The sequence below is a fragment of the Perognathus longimembris genome, chromosome 6 (assembly GCF_023159225.1).
Source record: "Perognathus longimembris pacificus isolate PPM17 chromosome 6, ASM2315922v1, whole genome shotgun sequence".
NCBI lineage: Eukaryota > Metazoa > Chordata > Mammalia > Rodentia > Heteromyidae > Perognathus > Perognathus longimembris.
In genome coordinates, this window is record NC_063166.1 from 70,854,545 (window position 1) to 70,872,993 (window position 18,449).

Sequence of the window (18,449 nt, forward strand, 5' to 3'; positions counted from 1 at the left end):
CCGAAGTTCAAATCCCAATGTGTCCAAACACAGGAAGAAATAAAACCTCCATAGGAAAAGCCCATGTGACTGCATCACTCTTGATGTAAGTTTGTGCTGCTGAGCAGAAGGGACGTGGTGATCGCAGAGTACACACTTGAGGTCAGAGTGGCCTTTTGCAGGAGGTGCTGTAGCGGCAGTTTCTGGGCAGCCTCCGGGCTGACTTCCACTTTGCATTCTCTCTCTGCTGCACCGTTGTCCTGAGCTCCCTATTTCCACCCTCACCGACCTCTCTTCCTCCCCTCCTCTGCACTCCGCGCTGCGCTCAGACCTGCAAGCACTTCTCACCTGGACAACTCTGTGCCTGTGGGAATTCTCTTGCCTCTGGGATGTGGGCCCCATCGGAGCCCACAGTGAGATTAGGTATCCCACCTCATCGGCACCACTGATGGGCTGGGCTGGGCCCACACGGGCCTTCCCCCAGGCCTCTGAGCTTGGAACTGACACCGCAGAACACTCAGCAGGTGCTGGCTCCGGGCGGAGCATTTACTGGTGGTGGTTCCTTCAAGCCCACCATGCGCGGGCACCGTTCATCTCTCTGCCTCACAGTGAGCACAGAAACGCATAGACCAGGCAGTGGGTGGCAATCACACCCACCGGCGTGGACTCTGAATCACTGCCACCTCTCCGCTCATTAACTCTGTTTACTTAGAGTCAAGGTCTCTCCATGTTGTGCAGACTGGCCTCCAACTCGCACTCCTCCTGCCTTCCCAGCCTCCCGAGGGTTGGGATCACTGTGACATCTTTGTGGGATGTGAGACCTTGGCGGCCATGAATGCCAGTCTTGGGAGAAGCAGGACCCAGAGGTAGAAGGATGGCCAGACGTGGAAGGGAAAAGGGAAGATCTTCAAAGTTTTCCCTAATGTGCGTGTGTGTGAGCCATGCTCCCCAAAGTTGTTCCCCAGCTCCAAGACCCCCTCTTCCTCCCCATATGAAGAAGGTCAATTCTACCGGAATATAATGTGACACCTAAGAGAAGCTAAACAATAAAGAACATTTATTCATTTCAAGTAGGAAAAGTTCAGAAGTCAGCAGTTCCGGGTAGATGGGCTGAGTCAGCAGGGAGCTATGAGCCTTGCCTGTGGCCTTCTCCTTTCCTAACAGGGCAGTCACCAGAGCGTCAGCACCGGATTTTTCTCTCAGCACCATCTAGGTAGAAAGGAAAAGGAACAACCAAGCAACTGTACCAAGGGTGTCTCTGTGATCAGCACAGGAGGCACTTGCCCAAGCGGACTGAAAATGGTTCCTTAAGCCCCAAGTTGAAACTGGGCCATGACAATTGTCTAAGCAGCTGTCCCACAGGGGAGATATAGGGCTTTGGGTCACTTGGAAATTACTACCTCCATCTCCACATCTCCCAACACAGTTTTAAAGGACTTTTGTTGGTGGTAGTGGTGGTAGTGGTGGTCATGAGGCTTGAACTCGGGGCCTAGGAACTGTCCCTGAGCTCAAGGCTAGTGCTCTACCACTTTAAGACACAGCTCCACTTCCAGATTTCTGATGGTTAATTGGCGATAAAATCTCATGGACTGTCCTGCCCAGGCTGGCTTTGAACCACGATCCTCAGACCTCAGCCTCCTGAGTAGCTAGGATAACAGTCATGAGCCACCAGCCCCCGCTTAAAGGACTTACATTGGTTATATTTTTAAAATTAAGAAATTGACTTGCACTATCATGTGTCCACAGACACTCCTGTCTCCCCAGTACTGCCCCTGGCTTCAATACCCCCTTCTTAGTGCTACCCCCTGACTCCTGTATCTTCTCATCCACACCACAGTGGATAATAACCTAATATTCACACACCACAAAACTTCAGTATCAACATCAATCTGAGTGCCTATCTATGAATTTACAAACTTTAGAAAGCCCATCGGTGGCTACCTCTGGGGAGAAGGAAGGATACAGGATGGCAGCAAGCAGCCAGAAGGGACTCCAGCTCCAGCTGTAGTGTTGTGGTCTTTTAAAAAGGCGAATGTATTCATGTTTCGCTTCTGTCATTAAACTTTAATTTGAAAAAATTCCCATTCATTTTTGGCCAATTATGCCAGCTCTGTGTTTGGCCAAGCTCACGTGTTTGTGCCCAGAGAGGAAGAATCTTTACTTTGTATGTGTCTGTGAATGAAGTATGGTGATTAGAGAGTAGATTAAAAATAAATGTAGCAGGCAAATGCAAAAGAAGAAGGGGTTGGAAAGGTGCAGAAGAAACTCATTCACAACCATAACAGAGGCTAGAAAGAACGCCATTAGGAACGAATCAAGTTCTTCACGGAGTAAACTGCAGTATGTGAGGGAAGGACACGAGGTGATTGGTTTAGAGCTCTATTGGATTCACAGACTGAATGGCACAGTATTGTATTGATGTCAGTTTCCCTCAAATTAATCTCTGAATTCACCCAAGTTGACAAGCAGCTTTTAAAATTCCTGTGGAGGAGCGAGCGAGGACAGCTGAAGAGCAAAGACATGAAATGTGGCATTTCACTAACACATACAAGAGCTGGGGGAAAGCTATGGCAATTTAAAAAAAAAAGCATAAATAGACCAGTGAACCAAACAGGGGGTTCAGAGCCCTCTAGACCTGGGGCTCAGTGGGCAGGGGAACTTTAGTGAAGGCAAGCAGAGAATCTGTGAATCCTTAACCCATTGTGCTTTGATAACCACCTGTTCCTTTACAGAAAGGTAGGTCCTATCTCAATTCAAGCATCAAAGTACATTCCACACGCATTAAAGGACGAAATGCAGAGATTGTAAAATCAGTGGAAAAGATTAAAAAATATATTGAAACCTGAGGAAGAGAAGTACTTAAACACAACACATATTTAAAGAGGAAAGGAGGAGATTCATAAGTTTGATTGAATCAAAATTGGCAACTTTAACAAAGAGTTAAAGGTAATAGATAGGATGGAAGAAAATATTTGTCTCCAGTCACAAAAGATTAATATTCCGATTCTATTAGGACATTCCACGAGTCAATGAGCTAAAGACAAGCGAGTGTTTAAAATGGGTAAAAATAAACATGCAGTTCAGCAAAGAGAAAACATGTGTCCAGTACACACATGAAAATCCTCACTAGCTAACAGGAAAATACAAATTTAGAAAAAGGATTTAATATTTTTACCCCATCAGATTGGCAAATAGTTGAAACAAGTGCTTATGGTATTATGGTAGGGATTCAAATCTCTGCTTACCCTTGGGCTAGAAGCTGAAATGGTAGAGAGAGCTGTGGAGGACACTTTGGTAACCTCTGTCGGTTCAGACAGAAACGGTCAGACTTGAGACCCACCATTCTTTCCCCTCCTTAGTCAGTGTGGGAAGTAAGTGCAGAGACTGGTCGTTGGAGAAGAAAGAAGGAAGCGACTGAACGACTGAACATTCATGGAGCTTAGAGAAGATGAGATGTGGGACGTTGTGGCAATGGAAAGGATGGCCATTATTCAAGGGAAGAGCTTCATGTATTGATATTGATATGCTATAAAAATAAAAGATTAAATGGAAAAAATGAAGCTTTGACTAAATTCTCTAATGTGAAATGGTTCAGATTTCCTGTACCAATGCTAGGTCCTGTGGAGAGGGAGACATATACAATAGTTAAAGGGACGGGAAATGAGGCCTTCGGTGGCTGGCCTACTGAGAGACAGCGGCTGCCATACCCACACCACTCTACTTCTAAAGAGCAGAATGGATTCATGCTTCGCTCATTTAATTGAAGTATAATTTGAAAAGGTTCTAATTTGTTTGCAGGCAATTACGCCAGCTCTGTGTGTTTGGCCCTGCTCGCATGCTTGTGTCCAGGGACGGAGAGCATTTACTCGCATGTGTGCCTGCAAATCAAACCCTGTGATTAGTAAACAGGTTGAGCTGGGCTATGGAAAAACAAGGGACAAACAAGGAAGAGCAGAGGGGGACCAGACACGGTCAATAGCAGAACCTTTAGCACACCTGAGAATCTATCAAGTGACAGGCAGGACTTTAACCAGAGAAAACCATAAAACCCTAGAAGACATCAAAGATGACCTGAACTGAGAGAGCCGTGTGCTTTAGGAAGAAGACTGTTGATAAAGATGGCAATTTCCCCTCAGATTTAGCCACAAATCCAGTGCAATCCCAATTAAAAATCACAGCAAAAATTACTCTAAATTTTGATGGGCTGGCTCTAAAACTTAAGTGATGGGACAAATATACTATAGAGCTGAGACAATTCTACAAAATCAACAGACAGTTGGATGTTTTACTTTGAGCAAGGTAAAACCCTGGAGTAAACAGATGTGTGGAACAGAGACACCTCCAACTTTGACCTGCTAAATTCCTGCGATAGGATTTAGTGTCAGACAAAGGTAGCAATTTTAAGGTACTAGGGGAATGACAGACTAATAGGTTGTACTGAAAAACTTAATTGTCCATTTTGAAACATACTGAAATTAAACACCAGCATGACACTGAAAATAAGCATCCCATATTGTAAAGTCCTTAAATGTAAAAATTGAAACGTGATATCAAATATAAATACAAGGAAGAAAACTATGTTTTAGGAAAAACACAGGAAAGATGGCTGTAATTTTAGTATAGGAAAGGCAAGGTTCTAAATCTGACAGACTAAACACTTTCGGGCTGGGAATATGGCCCAGGGGTAGAGTGCTTGCCTCACACACATGAAGCCCTGGGTTCAATTCCTTAGCCCCACATATATAGGAAAAGCCAGAAGTGGCGCTGTGGCTCAAGTGGTAGAGGGCTAGCCTTGAGCGAAAAGAAGCCAGGGACAGTGCTCAGGTCTTGAGTTCAATCCCCAGGACTGGCAAAAATAATTTTTTTAAAAAGGAATAAAAACTTTTTTAGTGAAAGACACAAGACAGGTAAAAGACAAAGTTAAGAATGGAGAGGATCATGTGAAATATATATATATACACACACATATATGTATATACTACATATACTTGTGAGTTATATAAAGAATGTGTAAATAATTTTTATACTGTTTCTTAGAAAATGAATGGAGGGCTGGGGATATGGCCTAGTGGCAAGAGTGCTTGCCTTGTATAGATGAGGCCCTGGGTTCGATTCCCCAGCACCACATATACAGAAAATGGCCAGAAGTGGCGCTGTGGCTCAAGTGGCAGAGTGCTAGCCTTGAGCAAGAAGAAGCCAGGGACAGTGCTCAGGCCCTGAGTCCAAGCCCCAGGACTGGCCCCCCCCCCAAAAAAAAAAAAGAAAAGAAAATGAATGGAACTAGGAGTCATCACATTGGATGAAATAAGCCAGTCCCACAAATACTAATATGTTTTCTCCTGTTTGTGGAAGCTAAGGGAGAACAAAATGACAACAAACAAGGTCATAAAAATAAAATGGGGATTACAAGGGAGGTAGAAGAAGGAGAGAATGTGGGAGGAATAATGGGGGGGGGGTAAGAAAGTAATAGAATGCATATATACATGAATGCAAATGTCCTAATAAGGCCTTTTATTATGTATAATGTAATATATATCAATACTTTTTTTTTTTAAAGAGTCCCTTTGGATCAATAAGAAAAAGACAGCCCAGAAGAAAGAAAAAGGTCCGTCACAGATGATTCCAGTAGGAGTAAACCATGAGCAGACCACAGTGTGACCATTCACTTGGAAAGCAAAACTTGAAATCAAGCAGCAGCCAGATTGCTGCCTTCTAGATCTGGAAAGTTTAAAAGTTGTCAATGATCCCATAGAAGGAGGATTCCCATTTACTTGTGAAAATATTTGAAACAGATCCAGCCACCCAAGAAGAGCTTGGGAACTATCTGATAAGGATCCAGAACTATCTGATAAGGATGCAGAGTTTCTGCTCCACATAAGCTAGAGAAAGCTGCAGGAGGAGGCATAAGTGTAGGAGTTCCCTTCCTCACAGAAAGTACAAAAGTAAAGGTCTAGGGGTGATGCAGAAGAGGAAACACTGAACACTCTGAAAGGATCATGAGGGTGGTGAAAGGACCAAGCAAGAGCCAGCATATTCAAGGAGCTCAAGAAACTTACCCCCCACCCCACCAGGTTAATAACCCAATCAATAAATGGCCAAAGGAGTTAAAGAGAGGCCTCTCCGAAGAAGCAAGAATGGTCAATAAACACACGAGGAAATGCTCACATTCCTGGCCATAAAGGAAATGCAAATCAAAACAACTTTGAGATTCCAACTCACCCCATTATGATTGGCCAGCAAGGAGAATTTGAACAACAAATGCTGGTGGGGATGTAGGAGAAAAGGAACCTTATTGCACTGTTGGTGGAAATGTAAACAAGTACAACCACTCTGGGAAGTGGTTTGGAGATTCCTCAAAAAATGAAACAGAGGGCTGGGGATATAGCCTAGTGGCAAGAGTGCCTGCCTCGGATACATGAGGCCCTAGGTTCGGTTCCCCAGCACCACATATACAGAAAACGGCCAGAAGCGGCGCTGTGGCTCAAGTGGCAGAGTGCTAGCCTTGAGCGGGAAGAAGCCAGGGACAGTGCTCAGGCCCTGAGTCCAAGGCCCAGGACTGGCCAAAAAAAAAAAAAAAAAGAAAGAAACAGAACTTCCCTATGACCCAGCCATACCACCCTTGGGCATCTACCTAGAGTATTACAAATCAGGATATAGTAGAGACACCTGCAATCCACATTCACTGCTGCACTATTCACAATGGCCAAGCTGTGGAAACAGCTCAGATGCCCTACAACAGATGGGTGGATCAAGAAAGTGTGGTGTATATATACACGATGAAATCTGACTCATCCATTAGAAAGAATAAAATCATGTCATTTGCAGGGAAGTGTATGGAACTAGAATCATGTTAAGTGAAGTAAGCTAGGCTCAGATAGACAAAAACACATGCTCTCTCTCATATGTAGAAGCTAGATCTAAAATACAACTAGGCATGATATCATATACATGGCTCAGTGCAATTACACACAAACAGACTAAAGGAAGACATGTCTCAGAGAGGAAGCCGAAGGCATAACTCCTCGGAACAACTAAAGCACTGTTTATCAAAAACAATAAATACCTGGATATGGAGACACTTTTTTTGAGCATAGACAAAAAGGGGACACAAGAATGGAGGGAGGAAGGTTAAACAAATGTAGTCACTGTATTCAATATACACAATATAAAAAATGAAACTTGTGAGTAGGAACAGGAGGCAGGAAATGAAGGCAAGCAAAGCAAGGGATGACACTACCCAAGAAGCATTGTATTCATTATCTGACTATGGAGTTGTAACCCCTTTGTACAACTACTTAATAATAACAATTAAAAGATTTGTTTTGGGCTGGGGATATAGCCTAGTGGCAAGAGTGCCTGCCTCGGATACACGAGGCCCTAGGTTCGATTCCCCAGCACCACATATACAGAAAACGGCCAGAAGCGGCGCTGTGGCTCAAGTGGCAGAGTGCTAGCTAGCCTTGAGCGGGAAGAAGCCAGGGACAGTGCTCAGGCCCTGAGTCCAAGCCCCAGGACTGGCCAAAAAAAAAAAAAAGATTTGTTTTAGGGCTGGGACTGTGGCTTAGCAGTAGAGTGCTTGCCTAGCATACATGAGCCCTGGGTTTGATTCCTCAGCACCATCTAAACAGAAAAAGCCAGAAGGGAGGCTGTGGCTCAAGAGGTAGAAGCAAAAAGAAGCAAAAAGAAGCCAGGGACAGTGCTCAGGCCCTGAGTCCAAGGTCTAGGACTGGCAAAACAAAAACAAAAAAAAGAAAAGATTGGTTTTAAAGAGCAGCATTGTGAACTGACTGGAGTGGATTTCCTACATAGGAGATTAAGAGCACAGGACAAAGCGTAAAAGCAGTGATGGAGGGAGTATATTCTTCCTACATTTACTGTGTTCAGTCCCTTCCTCCGTGGAGGGGAAAGGGACTGGACCTCAGGTGGCTGATGGAGATGGCGGCTGCCATACCCACACCACTCTACTTCTAAAGAGCAGAATGGATTCATGCTTCGCTCATTTAATTGAAGTATAATTTGAAAAGGTTCTAATTTGTTTGCAGGCAATTACGCCAGCTCTGTGTGTTTGGCCCTGCTCGCATGCTTGTGTCCAGGGACGGAGAGCATTTACTCGCATGTGTGCCTGCAAATCAAACCCTGTGATTAGTAAACAGGTTGAGCTGGGCTATGGAAAAACAAGGGACAAACAAGGAAGAGCAGAGGGGGACCAGACACGGTCAATAGCAGAACCTTTAGCACACCTGAGAATCAATTTATCAAGTGACAGGCAGGACTTTAACCAGAGAAAACCATAAAACCCTAGAAGACATCAAAGATGACCTGAACTGAGGGAGAGCCGTGTGCTTTAGGAGGAAGACTGTGTGATAAAGATAGCAATTTTCCTCATACTCATCCACAAATCCAGTGTAACCTAACACAATTTTCTGGCACAAGCTTTCTTGAAACTTGACAGGCTAGTTTTAAAATTCATGTGGTAGGTCTAACATGCAAGAATGACCAAGCCAATTTTGGAAAAACAACAAAGAGAGGGAGATTTGTCCTGCCAGTTAGCAAAGCATATTATCCACCTCTGAAACAGACAAATAGATCAGTGGACCAGAAAGAGCCCTAACACAGACCAGCATTGGGATTTTGTGTCAGATGAAGGTATCAATTTTAAATCAGTGAGAAAATGATATATAGTTAAAAATGGTATTGGGACAGCTATCAATCCATTGTGAGATGGAATAACTGGATTCATGTTATGGAATTAAGCTTTCTTATATGTTATAAAGCTCTAAATATACATATAAGTAAACTATAAATATTAGAGAAGAAAATATAATAAAAATGCTAATGACCTTGATGTAGAATGGCTTTCTTTTTCAGATACCATTTTGATTTTAAATATAATTTTATTATTATTAAGGTGTTATACAAAGGGGTTATCATTTTGTAAGTCAAGTAACAAGTACATTTCTTTTTTGAACAATGTCATCCCTTCCTTTGCTTTGTTCTGCCCATAGCTTGCATCGCTTTTTCTACATAGTGTCTATTGAATAGCATGATTGCATTTGTTCACCTTTCCTCCCTCCCTTTCTGCACCCCTTCTTTGTTACCCTAAAAAGAAAAAAACCCTAAAGCAAAAACAAACACCACCACCATTGCTACCACCACCACCATCAGTAATAGTAACAAAAACAAACCCATGTTTCCATTTCCTGGAAATTGTTTCAATAAATAGTATTTTAAATGTTCAGGAGTTATACCTTTGGTTTCTTTCCCTAAGGGCATTCTCCTTTAGTCTGACAGTTTGTGTGTGGATGGAAAAGGCTTTTTTCTTAAGAGTGCCAAAAGAGGCATCAAAGATTGATATACTTGACTATACAGAAACTTATATAGTTTCTCTCAGACAAAAGGTGCCATTTAATGAAATGACAAAAATACAATGTAAAAAATATTTTCATTATCTCCAACAAAGGATTAGTATATAAAACACATGTAGAATCAAAATCAGCAAGCAAAGGGCAAAATACTTCATACAAAAAGAAATGAGGGGCTGGGAATGTTGCTTAGCAGTAGAGTGCTTGCCTAGCATGCACGAAGCCCTGGGTTTGATTCCTCAGCACCACATAAAGAGAAAAAGCTGGAAGTGGAGCTGTGGCTTAAGTGGTAGAGTGCTAGCCTTGAGTACAAAGAAGCCAGGGACAGTGCTCAGGCCCTGAGTCCAAGCCCCAGGACTGGCGAAAAGAAAAAAAAGAAGAAGAAATGAGCAGGGTGTGGTGGCACATACCTGTCATCCTAGCATTCAGGAGGCTGAGGTGGGCTGTAGAGAAAACTCTGTCTCAGAAAACCAAAATAAAATAAAGAGAATAAAGGAAGAAGCAGATAAAGGACATGGAAAGGCAATCCAGGAATATAAGTAGATAGTAAACACACAACAATGTTACCCTTGCTAGTAATTCAGGAAAATGCACATTAACACAAGACACTATTTCAGACTGATGAAAATGCAAAACTTGGAGATGTTCAGTCAGGATGCTGGGTTAGAAAGACATTCTGGAGGACATGTTAGCAGTGTCTATCAGAAGCTAAGGTGTGTCACCCTATGAACCATCTGTCCAAGTGTGTGTCCCAGAAGAACACTTGTACAAGAGCAAAAAGGCCATCTAATACAAAACTGTCCTTATGTTGAGGTTTGCCTTAATGGAAGGATGCTGGAAGCATTTTAATCCTCAATCAATAGGCAACAACTAAATAAAACATGGTATAATCTGTTATGGTGGTCAGTGGCCAGCCGCAAGGATCACTGGAGTGAGCCCAGATGCCAAAGTTCCAAAGGCCATGGGAGGAGGTTCGGTGAGCTCAGGAGCAGCACCTGTAATGTGCCCACCCCTCCAATCTGTGCAAACAGAAACAATAGAACAGGGGGCATAGGAACACAATGTGGACAAATAGCAACTGCCCCTGAGCGGGGACCCCCAGGCAGAGGTGCAAGAGGCCAGCAGAGACTTCTTTATCTGCAACACTCGGCTTCTATTGAAAAGAAAATGTATTCATGTGTTACTAATATAATTAAAGTTTAATTCAAAATTTGAATTCATTGGCAGCCAATTAGCTCTGATTTACATGTGTGCTGTGTTCTCATCTGTGTGTCTGGGGACAAAGCACATTTATGTTGTGTATGTCTGTGAATGAAGCATACTGATTAGTAAATTGAATAAAATCTGGAAAGTAAAACGCAAAAAAACAAAAAACCAACCAGGGAAAGTTTTTCCACTCATAAGGACAACAATACTAATGATGTACTCAGAAATGACCCCAGTAAGAAACGTGAAACATCTTGACCAAAGCCGCCAGCCTTTGTCAGGAGGCCTTACAAACAAAACAAGCCAGTGAGACTGATTTGCAAGAGACAGATACCGTATTTACAGATGGGAAAAACTAATGACACCCAAAAGATGTCATTTCCCCCTCCAATGCAACATGAATTTTGTCATGCAGCTTTGACAAGCAGATGATAAAAGTAGGAAAGTAAGGCCAGGTGCTAGTGGCTACCTGTAGTTCTAGCTATTTGGGAGGCCCAGATTGTTGGGATCATCATTTGAGGCCAGAGTAGGCAGAATCTTGATGGAGAGCTGGATATAGTGGTATACGCCTATTATCCCTGCCTAACATAAGTTGGATCTCATCTGGGAAGGAAGTGAGATCCTGTCTGAAAACTAATGAGCAAAAATCAGGGCTAAAAGCATGGCTCAGGTGAGAGGACCTGCTTAGCAAGCTCAGGGTCCTAAGTTCAAAAGGCCGGAATCACCAGAAAAGTAAACACCTACATAATCAAGGTAATTGTTCTTTAAAATTCAGTATAGGCCCAGGATAGACAAATGGGTCAACAAAACTGAAGACACCAGACACAAAGATTTGGAAAAAAGGTAGTTGGGGGACAGTAAGTGGTGCTTTGCAAACTGCATATCCATCTGGAAAGATCAGATTAGATATGTCACTCACATTCTACACAAATGCACATCTCAGAGAGGCTAAAGATTTAAACCCCATGATTTAGAGGTTGTAGCTGCAAATACAGGATGTCTCTACACTGTGGAGGGAGGGCCCTGTGTGCACAGTGCAATGGGGCACACTTTCTCGTGTGGCAGGGATCTCGGCAGAACTCACCATCCACTTTCTGAAAGGGCCAGCTGACCTGGACCTTCCAGCCTCCTCCTCCTCTCTCCAGCTCAATCTGGCTCTGCTACCCTGAGTGGATTGAGGCCAGCAGGCAGCTCCTGCCACTTGTGCTATGTTGGCATCTGGTACCCGCTTCCCTAGCTTCCATCCTTCCTCTATGAAATACTGTATTGCTCTGTGTCTTGTGGTGGGATGTGAAAGTTATGTAAGATGCTGAATGTGAACAGGGATAGAAGGCAGGGAGCTTATAAGGATGAGGGGCAGGCTCCTCTACTTTTCTTTCACGGGACCCCCACTAAATCCCTGCCACCCAAGACTTAAATACCCCAGTTCTTCTTTCTGGCATTGTAACTTCTGGAGAATTGTCATAGAGTTGTTGAATTTTTCAGCTGAAGGAAATTTTTCTGTTATTTGTGCTGGTATGGGGGCTTGAACTCAGGGATTGGGCACTGTCCTTTAGCTTTTTTGCTCATGGTTGGCACTCTACCACTTGAACCACAGTTACCAGCTTTTGGGTGGTTAATTGGAGATGAGAGTTTCATGGGGACTCTCCTGCCCAGGCTGGCTTTGAGCCTTGATACTCGGATCTCAGCCTCCTGATAGCTAGGATTATAGGTATGAGACACCAGTGTCCAGCATGATCAAGGGAAGTTTGTTCACTTTTGGTATTCTAAGGCAGAAAGTATTCACTTTAAATACTTAAAAAGCTCAGTTCCTGTTGCTAGGTATTAAGAAACACATAAAAAATAATAAGACAGGATTCTAGCCAGGAGACAGGATAGAACTGGGGCTAATTAGACATGTAGGCGGGACACAGGTCAGATAAAGGCTTCCGGAAGCACATGGAGATCATGTTGCTGTCTAAAAGGTAAATAATTTAATTTTGTCCCGTCAGTCAAACACACTTTACCTCAGACTAATTTATCTACCTCAGCACTTGATCTTAGCTCCTTTGGGAGCTCATTTCACTAATTGTCTCCATCCCTAACCGCTCAATTACCCAGCTCATCACCCTAATATTTACACACCAGCATTGCTCATTCTCTCAAGATTAAAATGAAGAGGGCTTAGACCTATCTCCTTGCTCCCATCTCTCTTTAATCGGCTCCCTCCTGGAACCATCTGACTCAACTTTCTCTTCCTCTCTCCTGAATGAAACCTTTTGCATAGGCACTTTCTTTCAATTTGCTCTGTCCAGTAAACTCCTTCCTCTCAGTCATAACTTGGTTTGAACATTACCTTCCCAGGGAAGCCTCTAGAGCCCATGGCAGGCTGTGAGGGCTGTCTGCCCTCACAGAAACCGTCAGTTTGGGACTGCGCACCAATGTGTGTGACTATCTGCTCCTGTCTTTCTCTGTCCCACAGCACAGAGATTCTGCCTATTTAACTCATTCCCCAAAGTAAAGGAAGTATGTGGAATGTATAAACTTTGCCATTCAAGCACAGTGGCTCTGAAGGGATGCCTGCTTACAAACGCTCATCTCTCCTAGAGTCCCTCCTCCACAGCTCTTTACATCTCCAGGGTCTTTTCTTCCAGACTCCTTGAAGGATATCTGTGACAGCTTTATGTCCTTCTCACATGTCAACGTTACTCCAGCTTATGTCCCTATCACTCCCCAAAGATACTCTTATTAGGGCCACTACAAGTCAACTAATCCTGAAATCCAAAGGGAAAATTCTGTCATGATTTGATTGGAATTTGCTGCTACATTTGACAGTGTTGATTACTTTCTCCTTGAAACCCTTCACTACCTTGGTTGCCATGGCAACCAGCTCTCCTAGTTGTCTGTGGCATCTCTCTCAAACCCTTCTTTTAGTTGCTGGCCCACACCTTGATTGGCTCCTCAAATGTCTCTGGAACTCCTGATTCTGCTCTAGACTCTCTCCTGTTCCCACCCTACTAAGCTCCCTCTTCTTCAGTCCTCATTGTGCTCTGAGTGGTGATAGCCCCTGGGCCAGTGCTTCCAGTTCTATTTTCTTCCTGAACTCTAAACTCCAGGACTCAAATGACTGCTGAGACCCACTTGGTTATATCCCTGCACCCTTAGCTGTATCCAAGCCACTGTCTTGAGCCTCGTGCTGGCTCTCCATCCTGTGTTCCCCATCTCAGGGGTCTTCTGACTACCTACCCAGGGTCCACTCAAGAAACCTGGGGGGCTGGGGATATGGCCTAGTGGCAAGAGTGCTTGCCTTGTATACATGAGGCCCTAGGTTCAATTCCCCAGCACCACATATACAGAAAATGGCCAGAAGTGGCGCTGTGGCTCAAGTGGCAGAGTGCTAGCCTTGAGCAAAAAGAAGCCAAGGACAGTGCTCAGGCCCTGAGTCCAAGGCCCAGGACTGGCCAAAAAAAACAAAAAACAACAAACACACACACACACACACACACACAACAACCTGGGAATCCTGATCTCAAGGAACCTTTGACCTACCCTCTCCCCTCTCTTACCAGCTGACTATCCCACCTTCTGACTTTCATCTACCATGAGTCTTTTCAAAATCAATGTCAACTCTACTTGTCTGTTGGGGGCCTCTCCTTCTCTTGTCTAGAGATCTCTTGGTTCTGGACTGGTGACTTAGGATGGAAATCTGGGGCCTGCAGCTTTCTTGAATCCCTTACTCCTCCTCTGAACAGCTCTGTATTACCCTTAGGGAGACATCCTGGTCTCCATTTTATGTGGTGTGGTAGGACTTGGGGTACTCTATCATGCAGTAGCTACACATACCCCTCCTCAGGTGCCTGTCCTGTCTGGTGACGATGAGGTCCAGCTAACTCAAGGCTTAGCCAGCTAAACCAAGGCTCTCCCTTCTGTCCAAACATGGAAGAAACAGAATTAGATGCTGAATGCAGGCTCTCTCAGATTGTGCTGGAGACTCGGTCTCCATCACTTTCACTGCTCACCTTGCCCTCCACCTTGTTCCCATCCCACTTCTCCAGGCCTGTTTCCTTTCTTGTGAAATAGGCCCAGTGGGGGCTTGTCTACCTCACTGGAGCAGATGATTGGGCCTGTGGTGCTAAGACAAGTGTATGGCCACAGCACCATGGGACAAACTATAAGGAGCTAGGCCCACACTGGAGAGCACTGTACATTTCCTGAGACCCGGACAACTTGACCATGACTTTAATTTCTTGATTGCCACAGAAGTTTGTTGGTGAAAAAAAAAATCTTTTTGAAACCACCATTTCAGACATTTATAATTAGGTAGAAAAGAATTATTCCTCAATGGCTGCCTGTTGCTAGGTGCCCAGAGGTACAAAGAATGCATAAGACTCAACCCCAGACACAGGGAGAAAAACATGGTTAATTAGAGCTGCAATGGGGACCAGAGGGCAGAGGAGGGCTCCCCGAGAGCCTGGGGTCAGGTTCCCTGCAAGGGGGACACAACTGGATTTTGCTCTTTCCATCAACACGACTAATCCCTTCACCTCAACATCAATCCTGCTGCCCTGGGCCCCTTCCCTGCCAGTGCCTGCTCTTCCAGCTCCCCCAGCCCTCCCCCATGGCCTTCTGGGTGGGTGGCTCCTGCAGGCCCCTTCTCCCTTTTCTCAAGTCAGATCCACCCTCCCCCCAAACCTAATGGGGCTCTGCTTCAGCCCTAGAAGTTATTTAGTGAAAGTCTCTGGGAGCCATGTCCTAGGCCTGGCCTGGCCTCCCCTGGGCATCTGACCCATCTATGTCCCCTCTTTTTTTTCCTAGAATCTCTTCCCTGGGCTTCTGGTACCCTCGATCTTTCAGTCTTCCCTTCTAATTTCTCCTTCTCAGTCCCTGTACAGGATTCATCCTGTATTCTTTCGCAAAGATTGGTAAGAGCAGTGTCTGTCCTTGTCCCTGTGAATCATGTACCCTCTCTTGCTAGCACATCTTCAGTTCTCCAGTCACCCTGTGGGGAGATGCCCACACCTCTCCTGCGAGTGCCAACAGAGGGAGTAGTTCTCTACTTGAGGGCAGCCCCAGTCACCAACGCATATTCTCCCTTCCAAACACCCTGTTCTTAGATCTGGCCTCTGATTCATTCTGACAGGACTGTGGGGGAGCTCTTTGGATCTATCCCATCTCGTCTTATCCTTATTTCATGCCAACTAGCTCAGAGAGGATTCCCTGGCCCAAACTGTTTCTCTTAGCAGTTTCTCCCAGGGAGGTGGCCATACTGCCTACCTTCCATTTTACTCTCACAAGAAACTGCTCAGGCTGAGGAGGTGGTAGCCCCCTAATCATTACCTCTCTTGGGTTCTCTGTGCTTACCTCACTGGCCTCTCTTCCAAAAAATAGTTCTTCAGGTGCCTTTTGCATCTCACTCTGACTTTTTGTTTTGTTTTTTGGCCAGTCCAGGGCCTTGAATTCAGGGCCTGAGCACTGTCCCTGGCTTCTTTTTGCTCAAGGCTAGCAGCACTCTGCCACTTGAGCCACAGCGCCACTTCTGGCTGTTTTCTATAGATGTGGTACTGAGGAATCAAACCCAGGGCTTCATGTGTACGAGGCAAGCACTCTTGCCACTAGGCCATGTTCCCAGCCCTCACTTGGACTTTTTTTTATCCTTGTAAGTTCCTCTTTCTCTCTGACCACTACTTAAGTGGGCTCAAGGCTCTTGTTTCTGGACCCCCTCTCTCTTCTGGACTAGCCTATTCTCCTAAGGCAGCTGACCAAAGCCCTTGTCACAATCACTTTCAGTTCCAACCCAAACCTATGGATTAGATCTGCTGGAATCCAGATCTTCTTCCTAGCTCCCTGCAGGCCACCTCTACCTCTACCTCAATGCCTACCTTAATTGGACTTGTCCAAAACCAGGCTTAACAATCCTATTCCAGCCCCTCAAACCTACTGTCTCCTGGATATTTTCCACTGTTGGGGATGGAACCCAGGGCTTCCTGCATGCTAGATAAATGCCATACCTCTGAGTTATACATCCTTACCCCTGAAAGAATTTTTTAAGTCAACCGTTCTTCTCTTGTGTTTAAGTGTGGTACAAGTTATCTGGTTTGCTTTTACTGTTAATGTTTTAGAAGAGTTCACTTACACATTATAGATACCATTTGGCTTTGAAAATATTTAGTTTTAAAGTAGCTGAATTGGACTTTGCCTTCTTCATGTCATTTTGTAACTTTTCAGTTTGAATGGACTCTTGTCTTTCAGGCTATATTCAATTCTTGTCTGCCTGACTTTAATAGTCATATCTCCTTTTGAACATATGTATATATATATATATGTGTGTGTGTGTGTATATAATTAGTTGAACACACATACACACACACATATATAGTTTTGACTTTAGATGTGTGCTCTTGACTGGGAGGTTGGGGCAATTCTTTCTTTCCAGTAAACAGTGGTTCAACATTCTGTGCTTCACTTTTGGACAAAATTTTCCCCCTTGCCTCTAGTTCTGAGTTCAGCTACTCTGAGCTGATTAGGATAGTCACAACCATGAGATTCTCATAGAACATGCCCCCAAGACAGGGAACTGGAAAGCTATGGGGAGGTGGGATTCTAGGCACAGTGACAATGAAACATGGAGGTATTTCATGTTGGGGGGAGCAGAAAACCTTTCAGGTAGTCCTGCCAGAATAGTGGGTGCAAAGATGGCTCACCTACTTTGCCAGTATGAAAGATGAGTGTATTTGGCATCCTTCAGTCCTGGAGGCATCCGATCCTGCAGAAAACATTACTCAGAGGTCACAAGAAAGAGACAGTCCCACCCAATTCCTTACCTGCACAGACTTACCTGGAGAGACACATGGTAGTTCAGCAGCAGCAAGGATTGTCACAGCCAGTCCTGCCAAGTTCACCATCCAGGGGCTGTGGCCATCAGGGTTCCTCCATGCTGTGTGACGTAGATGTGACCCAGAGCTCCGTGATCATTCCTGCTCTCAGGCATCTGAGGATGCGATGCTAGAGCCGGAAAGGCACTCGGGGAGTATCTGGTTCAAATACTTCATTTTACAGCTTGGGAAATTGAGGCCCAGTGAGTGGAGGTGGGTGACACAGTCACTCAGCAAGCCAGTAGAAAGCATCCTTGCTGAGAAAACCTGTATGAGGATTTTGCCCACCTAATTTTGGTTACAAAAATATTTGGATTCCAGAACTACCCAGCGAACATGTATGTTACTCAGAAAAGTGGCATAGAGTATGAAAGGGATGGAGAGCCTATGGTATGTGTATGTTCTCTCGCTGGTAAAATAGAAAGGTGATAGTGGCAAACTTACTCCACAGACTGGATGAGTCTATCTACAGGTCCTCAAACCTCAATAACATGACATATTACTACCATATTAATTCTTTTTTTTTTTTTGGGCCAGTCCTGGGCCTTGAACTCAGGGCCTGAGCACTGTCCCTGGCTTCCTTTTGCTCAAGGCTAGCACTCTGCCACTTGAGCCACAGCGCCACTTCTGGTCATTTTCTGTATATGTGGTGCTGGGGAATTGAACCCAGAGTCTCATGTATACAAGGCAAGCTCTCTTGCCACTAGGCCATATCCCCAGCCCCTACCATATTAATTCTAAATAACCCAGCTACACCAACAGCAAGGAATGGTATCCCACTTCCTTCTATGACCAGCAGTACTTAACACAAGTACTTTTCCTTTTCCTCAATTCAGATGTTTGCTTTGTATCAGCAAGTATTTATTCAGTACCTCTCTGCAATGGTTTGGGGACAAACAGGTCATGGGCCAAATGCAAACTCTCCCAGGTTTGGGCGGGCTAGTTGTTACACACTGCTGTCCAAGGCTAACCTTTACCTGCCCATCTTGTCCAATCTACTCCAGGCATCTTGTCTTTGTTTACTGTTGGTCTTTGTCTTCTTGATGTCATT

General features: G+C 44.6%; 1 long non-coding RNA gene across 2 annotated transcripts; it reads right to left on the reverse strand.

Annotated features, from left to right (window-relative positions):
* Positions 1 to 1,019: 1,019 nt before the first annotated feature.
* Positions 1,020 to 17,910, reverse strand: LOC125353463. Of its 2 annotated transcripts, none has more exons than XR_007211330.1 (3): positions 17,232 to 17,910; positions 1,921 to 2,460; positions 1,020 to 1,188 (listed from the first exon to the last, which is right to left on the reverse strand). It is a non-coding gene; the product is annotated as an uncharacterized LOC125353463 (long non-coding RNA). The 2 variants fall into 2 exon arrangements; XR_007211329.1 differs by lacking the exon at positions 17,232 to 17,910 and adding an exon at positions 8,299 to 8,819 and having other exon boundaries at positions 1,921 to 4,050.
* Positions 17,911 to 18,449: the final 539 nt, after the last annotated feature.